We start from the raw sequence: 7786 nt of genomic DNA on the forward strand, positions 1-7786 counted from the left end.
TGGACTTTAACACGCAGAAGGGCAACTAGGAGAGGACTGGCCTCAGAACAGTCGCTGGGACAGGTGACTGCATCTTCCGTCTTCCGCAAGGTTGGAAGAAAGAGAAGATCCAATCTCTTGAGCTAATCTATTAGTGCATATACGGTAACCACACCCACTTGCAAATATGCCACAGTAGGTATCTTAGAATCTGTCAAACTCTTATTCTGTCTACTTGGGCACCAGGAGCATGTTGAATGGTGATAAGAAGTGAGTAGGAGGAGGAGGCTTCTGCCCCCCAAGCCAACCATGATGTGGGCATCACGTCTTTGGTGTGTGCGATCTCGGTGTGCTGTGCTTTTCTGGTAGTATTATTCCTTCTGTCTCTACTCATGTGGTTTATACCCACATGGTTTATCCTTTCCTCTTTTTCCAAAACATTCATTGAACACTTACTCTGTCGTATACTTTTGAAAGACAAGGGGCCCACAGAATGAAACCACTGTGTTTCCTGCCCGCAAGGAATAATGAAAATTAGAATGAATAATAATTACACAGACTATATTTCTTACCTAGAGGAATGGGCAATATATCTGTGCATGCTGATTTTTTCACTCCAGCTTACTCTAATTCAAACCTCGGAGTCCAAAGCATTGTTTTATTGAATTAGCACAGCAACCTGGTGAGATAAATTTCTGTTCTTAAAAAGGAATAAATTGATGGCACTGATTATGTGACTTATGTCTGGTCACACAGGAGTAAATGAAAGAGTTAGACAACGATGTCATTTTTCCTGACTTAAAAAGTTCGTGCCATTAACTTTCTTGCTATACCACCTCCTCGCTCCCAATTATATAGGCATATTTTCTCTGTAAACTGTGAAACAGGTCTGCAAGGTACATGGTAGTGTTGATATTTAGAAAATAAAACTCGTTAGGCTTGAGACAGTTTGCAAGGTTATTGGTCATTGATTCTCTCTTTAGCCAGATGTGATTGTAGTGTGTGATTATAAAAAGAAGGGAATTACAAACAGTTCTCTAACGTGCTCAATACCCTCTTCAGTATAATTTCTGGTGGGGGTAGCTCTCCTGTACACCTAGGGAGGACAAAAGGTAGAACATCGTGGATTTCAGTCCCTAATATAGAAATCACTTTAACTGTTGGAACAAGTACAAGGTGATATCCATCTTGGAAAATGAGATGAGAACTACAAAAAAAATGAACAGGGTGTGACCAAATAAAAAGAAATAACACAGATTTTAGAGCTCAAGAGAGCTGGGTCTAATCTCAGCTCTATCACTCACTGAGTTTTGACCTTAGACTTATTACTTACCATTTTTTGCCTCAGTGTTCTCATCTGTAAAGTGGGCATGACAACAGTCTCCATCTGTTTTCCTCAGAGTAATTAATTAGCTTCCATAAAAAATCAAGCCCAAACGTCAGTGCCTACCCGCAATCTGCATTTCTTCCTCCTACAAACTGATGAGGATCTCGCATGTTTCCAGGATGGCTCCCCTCTAGGCAGTCACTCAGGGATCCAGTGTGTCCCTCGTTTGGCTCCACCACTCTGGAATCCTTAGCCCTGAAATCCAGCCTTGAAAACATGGAAGAGGCAAGATGGACACCGAGCACGTCAGCCTGGAGTGACACACAATGGTCCTGCTCCATTTAGAGTAAGGTGCATGGCTGACCAAGCCCAGGTAGGCTGGGAGAGGCAGAGGTGTCTTTGGTGAACGCTAAGAATCTCTCCCACACTATCTCATAGGGTTGCCATGACTACATCAGTTAACACGCATACCATCACTTAGCACAATGTCCAGCACACAAAACACACTCCATAAACACTGAGACTACAGCTGCAATTACTCCTCCTCCTCCCACCTGAGATGCAGGGGGAAAGCGCCATCATACCAAAACGAGAGAAATTCTGGGGCAGCAGTAGCAACAGGAATAAAAATCAAGTGTGGTATAGAAAGCAAAGGCGGACTTCTGAACAAATACAAAATCCCTTACTCGATGTTACCCTGGCATCACCTCCACACCTCAAATTGCAAGCAGAGAGATGCAGTGAGACCTGAATCTTCAACATCCAGAGTTTGCTCATGAACTGTGAAGCAATAGCCTTCATGCCAGGCTGACCACGTCTACCTTTCCTTGACCAGCGCGGATTCCTCATGCTCCTGCTGGCTAAATGTCCATACTGCAGGGATCACCTTCTCCACCAGCTTCTGGATTTTCTACCCCTTCCTTAATTAGTGTCTTAGATTGACTATCTAAAGTGCTTCCCCGTGGAATAATATTGGCATGTATGGCCCTGGAGTATTGGGAATAGTCCCACCATATTTCAAAAAAAGAAACCTCAGCCAATTATAGGTACAGCTAGACGTGGGACTCGCCCTTCTGACTTCCCACTCGGAGCTGCTTTTACTGTGTCTGCCTGGCCTGTGAATTTCCCGTTCCCAGACAGACCAAACATCTTCAGTGATTCTGACACAATAGCATGTACTCCCGTAGGGATTTCATCAGCATTTTATTCTCAGAACCATCAAAGAATTTAGTGCTGTAATGCTGGAGGCAAACGTCCTTCCGTTTTAGCTCGACATCCTTGTCCTCTGCAGACCTGAGGTCTTTTGGCTGAGTCGGAATGGCTGTGCTGGGGATCTTCTGACTAGTGGGAGGGGAGGGGCTGGTGCGGTGACTTGGTGTGCTTTGCGGGCTGGATTTAACACTGCTCTTGAAAGTGGACCATTCAACAGAACAAGATTAAAGAATATTGAAAAACAGAATGTCCCGGATTCCCTCATCATAAAAATGTATACAGCAGTGGGTACTCACCATGTAATACTGTTTTAAGTGCTCAGTACATTTCAGTCAATATAACGGCTCACAGCAACCCATTTTTTTGTCCCATTTTGTTGGGGAGGAAACTGAGGCATATTGAAATACCTGTCCAAAGTCCCACAGCCAGGAATTGGTAGAGTGAGGTTTTTTTAAAAAAATTTTTATTAAAGCATCGTTGGTTTACAAGATTAGTTTCAGGTATACAGCAGAGTGATTCATATACATACACATGTGTTTTTTTTTCTTTTCAGATTCTTTTCCATTATATATTATTGCAAGAAATTGAATAGATCCTTGTTGTTTATCTATTTTGTATATAGTAACATATGTTTGTTACTCCCCAGCCCCTAAGTTATCCCTCCTCTGCCCTTTCCCCTTTGATAACCATAGTTTGTTTTTTATGTTTGTGAGTCTGTTTTGGGTTTGTAAATAGAATTTGTGTCTTTTTTTTTTAGATTCCACATATAAGTGATCTATGATATTTGTCTTTCTCTCTCTGATTTCACTCAATATGATAATCTCCAGGTCCATCCATGTTGCAGCAAATGGCATTATTTCATTCTTTTTTATGGCTGAGTAGTATTCCATTGTGTGTGTGTATGTGTGTGTGTGTGTGTATATATATATATATACCACAGCGTCTTTATCTAGTCATCTGTTGATGGGCATTTAGGTTGTTTTCATGCCTTGGCTATTGTAAATAGTGCTGCTGTGAACATTGAGGTGCATATGTCTTTTCAAATTACAGTTTTCTCCAGATCTATGCCCAGGGGTGAGATGGCTGGATCATATGGTAACTCTATTTTTAATTTTTTAAGGAACCTCCATACTGACCTCCCCAGTGGCTGCACCAGTTTACATCCCCACCAAGAGTGCACGGAGGTCCCTTTTCCCCCACACCCTCGTGCTGGAGAGATTTTGATCATGGCAGGCAAGCTGTTCCAGAGCCTGTTCTCTTAATCCCTCAAGTTCTGCCACTCAGTAAAGGATAATTAATCAGGGCAATGCTTCTTGAATATTCCTTTTCCAGTTTCAGCCCAGAAGTAGATGTTTCCCCATCAGTTCAATGGTGGGGTACACATCACCTTATTTCCTGTAATTTTACGTAACATTAGCTTATCAGCATCACTTCGTGTTGCCAGTTATCTTGATGATAGGGTATAATATTATATGATGCTCCATATATACCATTTTACTTAACCATTTATTCATTTTCTCTCATTTATTCCACAAACATTTATAGGTAGCTACTATGCGCCAGGCAATAGGCTGAGCACCTAGAGACATAAAAACGAATTGGGCAGAATCTCTGTTCTAAAGACATTTCCAGGTTAATGGGAGACATTGTAACAGATAAAAGATGATGGTGAGTTCTGCTAGAGCAATGCGCACCAAGTATTCTGTGTATGAAAGGAATTGGGGAACTGGACGTGGGAGAACTCCAACCCTGTGGGTGCAGGAGGCTGGGTCCTTTCAGAGGAGATGCGGCAGAGGGAGTGGGCTACCGACTTCAGCATCCCGGATCCTTGGCAAGGCAAGTCCACACATGAAATCCATGAGTGGACGCGCTCTGCTGTCTCCGGGGCCAGATTCGTTCCACACAGTGATATTAACAGTCGGGACAGGGAGTGTGAATTCCCGATTTGGGATATTTCATACCCAAGAGTTATTGAGTCCCCAGGCTTGTCCATTTCCTTCTCTGGACCTGTGAGCCCCACCGCTGTCTTCTGCAAAGCTCTCCCTTACAAGTCCTTTCCTGTTCATCATGCCTGTGTCTTCAAATATCTTTTTAACCAAAACATTTCCTTCTCACTGTCCGTGTCACCCTCACCTATCTATGCCGACTGGAGGCATTTTATTCTTGACCCCGGATCACAATGAGCAAGATATTTACAAATATACTTGATTGCAGCATCATGCCATTTTACATCCAGAACTCTGCACAAGTACTTCTCCTGTACATGCTATTTAGTTTAACTTTGTATCCTTCTCTTGAAAAGCACTGACTCTTCTAAATGTTCTATACAGTGTTTCTCATTGAATCTTCACAGTCATCCATTAAGATAGCCGGGTTATTATACTTGTTTTACAGAGGAAGGAGCCGAGGCCCAGGGAAGTTCAGGGACGTGTTCAAGGTCACATGACCAGAGCTGGGGGTTTGAACTCGTACAGTTGTAACTTCAGCGCCCGCACACGTAACAGCTATCCTGTATGTGCCTCTCGCTGTGCGATGTTGTTACAATCCTTCCCCATCAGAAGGCGGCTGGGACCAGTATATTTCTCAGGAATAAGCCCAAGAAACCATCCTCTGACTCCTGGCAGGGCCGCATGAAGTGACCGTGGCCCGCATGAAGTGATTGTGAGTATCAAGCCTCCTCCTTAGAGAGGTTTAAGCCTCCTTAGAGACTGTGTCTCAGATTCCCGCCTATAGGCTTGCAGCTGGGATGCTCTGTGGCCTGCCCCTGGATTCTCTGTCTCCTCAAGTAGCTTGAACTTCTGCAAGTATGGGCCACCAGCTCCTGCAGGTATGGGTCGGCTTTTGACTACGGAGGGACCGACCACGTGTTAGGTATCTCCAAGTTGCAGTGAAATTATATATATGGTAGAAGCAAGAATTACATACTGTCCTCCATTTTTGCTCTGGGAAGGTGGGTACCTTGGTGGCAAGGAGATGGTCTTGCAACACACGTCCTTGCCTGGTTCTGCCTGAATGGGCAGTGGACAGGGGGCTATGCTCGGAGCATTGTTCCACAGAGCCGTGTAAAAGGAGAAGCTCGTGGGGCCTCCAATTCTGAGATGGAGTGGCTGGCAGACCCAGGAGGCAGACAGTGTCCTACTTGACTTTCATGGGCCTATCCAGAATCCTCTTGAGTGGTGATTCCCGAATGTGGTTCTCAGATCTGCAGCATCAGCATTGCCTGGGAGCTTGCTCGAAACACAACTTTTGGGCACCTCCCCAGATCTACACAGTCAGAAATGCTAGGGATGGGCCCCAGAAATCTGAGCTCTAACCAGTCCTCCAGGTGATTCTGGTGCCAGTTCAAGTGTGAGGACTTCTGGTCCAGAGCAGGAAATGTATTTTCCAATTCTTATATTAAAATCAGAAATTTAAAATAGCTTATTTCGATAATATAAATCATACTCCAGCCTTTCAGAAAAGTTAGGAATTGGAAAAGGAAAATTTACGGAAACATTTAAGACTCACCAGTCTTCTCTGTCAGCAGGAAGTAACCTTTATTAGTATTCCTCTTTAGACTGTTCTCCATGCAGATCATAAGGGTATCACCTGTTTGCCTTAATTTCAATGAGTTAATCTGAGAATCACCTCCTGGACCCAAGGGAGAAGAGGAAGAAGATAAGGTTGAGACATCTGACCCAGGGACGGATGGAGTCAGGGGCCCCGGGGGGAATTTTGCAGCTCAGAGCTTCTGTGCCTGCCTCGGGGGAGGCTTAGGGCCCGGCAGGGCTGGCCGAGCTGCCCTAGAGGCAGTGACCCTCAGCCGCTCTCATCTGTCTGTGAATATGGTACCCGCCTTAGCATCCCTGTTAGAGGCGACAAGATTTATGTCAGCTCAGAAATCACCCCAACCATCAAAATAGGTGAAGGGCTGTCAGAGGGAAGAGGGAGTAATCTCCCAGTTTACACGAAGTGGGAGGCTGTTTCAGGGGAGGGAAGGAGAGGGATGGAGGCTGGATGGGACAGATGGGGTAAGCAAGAGCCCGGGCAATCTGAGACCTGCTGTCCCTGAGGGTGAGTTGCAGACGGACAATGTGCGAGCAGGTGGGGCCTGCAGGTGTATTCTCAGCGCCAACAATTAAAATCAGGAAATTTCCCCTCAAATCTGGAAAAGCAAGACCTCTGGAAACATAGAAGCCATCTCCTCTACAGGCTTTGGGCATAGGAGATGGACCGGGGTGGGGCAGGGTGCCCTTAGTTGACGCATGAACGCTCCAATTAACCCCAGTCCCCATCACCTCCACTCATTCACTGAGGTCGAGTGACAGGTGTCAGTTACTTCGTTTGTGTTCCTTTACTGTTCTGCCCATAGCGTCCTTCCTGTATTCATATGAGTGACAAATCGTGGGATGTAGTATGTAAGAGTGCGGGTTCTAGATCCCAACGATTGGGGTCCAGATCCTGCCCCTCACTGGCTGTGTGACTTCGGATTTGTTGTTTAACCTCTCTGTGCATTGTACGTCCTCCACTTTAAAATGCGTAAAACAAGGTGGCTATGAGGAATGAATGGGCGAATACAAGTCAGAGGCAGAGAGCAGTGTCTGGTCGTTAGTTGCAACGCAGCGAAGGCTCAAACAACGACTACTAGTAATCCTGTTACCCCTGCCAGTCGTCATTTACGTCATAAACCTGCCACACTGATATCTGAATTATTAACTACTGATTTAGAGCTTCTCTCAGGCTCCCGTGCCATGGCCCCCAAAGTCTTTGGAACACAAAACTTGGAGGCAAGTTCCTGTCTGGAATAGATACTTTGTTCCTTGAGATAGGGAGTGTTCTGGCCATACGGAGGATTCTACCCGAATTTGTTAAAAAAACGATGCGATGTGGCTGGTGGGGGTGCCACAATCTACTTGGACAGAACTGGTGGGAGTGGTGGTATGGTCGGGTGTGTGTGTGTGTGTGTAAAAGTGCTTTGCAAAGCAGTCAGTGGGCGTCACAGCATTGCGGCCAAGAGCCTCAGCTGTAGAGCTGGATGGCTTTCATTTCATTCGAGATCGGGTTCTTCCTAGCTGTGACCTGGGGCAAGTCCCTGTGCCTCTCTGGGTGTCAGTTTTCTCCTCCTTAACCTGAGGGCGATGGTAATTTACCAGCTCCAGTTCGCCTTGAATGTGGGAATGTGTGTGTGGGAGGCTGGCGCACAGCAGACACAGTGGTCTCCTGCCCTTTCCTTCCTTTTCCTAAGGGAAAATGAAAGTTGCTGTAGCATGCACTTGAACTTGAGCTAGC

Source organism: Camelus dromedarius, chromosome 24 (assembly GCF_036321535.1).
Source record: "Camelus dromedarius isolate mCamDro1 chromosome 24, mCamDro1.pat, whole genome shotgun sequence".
Classification (NCBI taxonomy): domain Eukaryota; kingdom Metazoa; phylum Chordata; class Mammalia; order Artiodactyla; family Camelidae; genus Camelus; species Camelus dromedarius.